Genomic DNA, 2,270 nt, shown 5'->3' on the forward strand with positions numbered 1-2,270 from the left:
GAGAGAGAGAGAGAGAGAGAGAGAGAGAGAGAGAGAGAGAATTTCTGTTGACTTGATGTTGGTTAGTTTTTGTGGCTTTGTTGGTTTCCAGCTGCTCTTGTAAACAACCAAATGTTTGGCTTCGCTGTGGCCTGCAGCTTTTTGGCTTTAGTGCCAAATTGAGTTCTGAAAGTAATGACAGAGTGATGGCCAGTAAGCACTGAAATAAAAACAACCAAAAAAAAAAAAAAAAAAAAAAACACCGAGCTTATTTGACTTTTTTTCTGAATACATTATTATACATCACTGGGAAAAAAATGAAAATCTAAAAGTCAGAGAAATTCTTTGATTTGGAGTTTTGCTTGAAGACCCTGAACCAGTAAAATTATCTACAGCTAAAAGTCAAAAATCAGTGTGCATTATCTGAAGAGGAACATTTAATATCTCTTGTAATGGAACTAATACCTTTATGTTTAAGCAATCATGACAACCTTTAATGACCTAGGTTTTCATGACATGCTGTTCATCTGCAGATAGAATGATTAAAGTCAGAACAAGATTTGATAACAACAGTCATTCTTAGATATCACTTGTGTTTATCTTTGTGTTTTCCATTGACCATGTATCAAATCTTGCTAAGATGACATAATGGTGTTTGTCAATATACATATGAGGCCTCTCGAGACACAGTGGACAGACAGTAGTGTGGAGAGACAGTGACAGAGAGACGCAGAGGCACAGAGACAGGCCAGGTTGTTCTCTGTGTTTCCTGTTGTTGCAATAAAACTCAGCTGATCATCCCATGGAGTACCTTCATTCTTGGACCACGTATTTCTGTCTTTGTTAAATAAATATTGCCATAACAGTTTTTGGCGTTGTCTGAAGGCAGCTCCAAGGACCGGAGTTTTGCCCGCAGCGATCGATGTTTTCGGACGACCATCGGACAATGGGGAAAGGAAGGTTTTTTTCTGAGTCAGAATTAAATCATTTGACGACCATACATGCAGACTTTATTCCATGCATTTATTCCAAAGTGTTTCTGCATTCTTGGTAAATCCTGCTGACAACGCCAAAAACTTTTTCACTTTTTTTTTCACAAACAATAGCACCACTCCAAATCCTGGCCCTCTACATCTTAGAATAATTGTTTCAGGTTCAGACATGAATGCATCTCTTTTTTCCCCCTGTTGTATAATAACAATAAAAAGAARCTTTGACTCACACTGGAGTGCAGGGCCGTATATATATTTTAGAGCTCTTGGCAGTGGCTGATATACGGATTCATTCTGGTCCCTTCAGAAAATGAATGGTTTATTCACAGAGATGAGAATTTCACTTTTATAGTCATGGAAACTGGCTGATGTGGGCAAGCACTACTTTTATCTTTTTTTTTTTTTTTTTTGGTTTTTTATGTTGGACATGATATTTTTTCTTCCATTCATCACATCCAGCTGCCAGGCTCTTGATAAAAAACACTACCTGTCTGTAGAGACGCTTGCGGCATCATTACCCAGACCTTGTGAATTGTGTTGCTTTCTAACACTTTTCTTGTTTTGATTTCCTTGGATGTTTCTGTGGGATTTATTCAGCATAAATATGTTATTTTAATTTATTTTTTGGACATTTTAACATCTTATGATAAAAAGTTTTCCTTTTTTAAAATGACAGTGTTAAGTGTCGACATAATATTAAGTGCATGCTGAATAATGGGATTTTTGTGTGTTTTATCAAGTATTTTAATTTAATACACACTCTTTCCTTCACTTAGTTGACTATCGTTTGGTAGCAAACTAATCAAAATTGTTTAGCGCCTTTCCGAGGTGCAAATTCTGCAGCATATTAATTTTTTTTGATGCTTTTAACCAGCTCAGAGTGTACAACAATTATTCTGATTCAAATCTTTTGTTGTCTGTTAACCAACAAATTAACAAAAGGACATTAAAAGCTTTGATTTTGTCATGCTTTATTAGAGATCTGGAAAAAAGAAAATGAGATTAAAACCAGGTTGCCAGTTGTATCTAGGTAAAATACTCAATTATATGTTCAACACTGCTGTAGATTGTTGTAGATTGTATTTTAGGGAGCAATAAAACGTTTGCATATCTAACTCAGTTTACTAATTTGGTTTATTTTAAGGCAATCTTTTTGTTTTGTAACTTATTAGCATTGTAAAGCTGGCTTTGGAAATTTTAGAGTGAAAATCCAGCAACCAATATCATACATTGTTCTATGAGAACTAAAACTTAAAAAAAAAGGTTATTTAGACAACTTGTGCCTGTTCTGTCTGTAAT

Source organism: Austrofundulus limnaeus, unplaced genomic scaffold (genome assembly GCF_001266775.1).
Source record: "Austrofundulus limnaeus strain Quisiro unplaced genomic scaffold, Austrofundulus_limnaeus-1.0 Scaffold146, whole genome shotgun sequence".
Taxonomy (NCBI): Eukaryota; Metazoa; Chordata; class Actinopteri; order Cyprinodontiformes; family Rivulidae; genus Austrofundulus; species Austrofundulus limnaeus.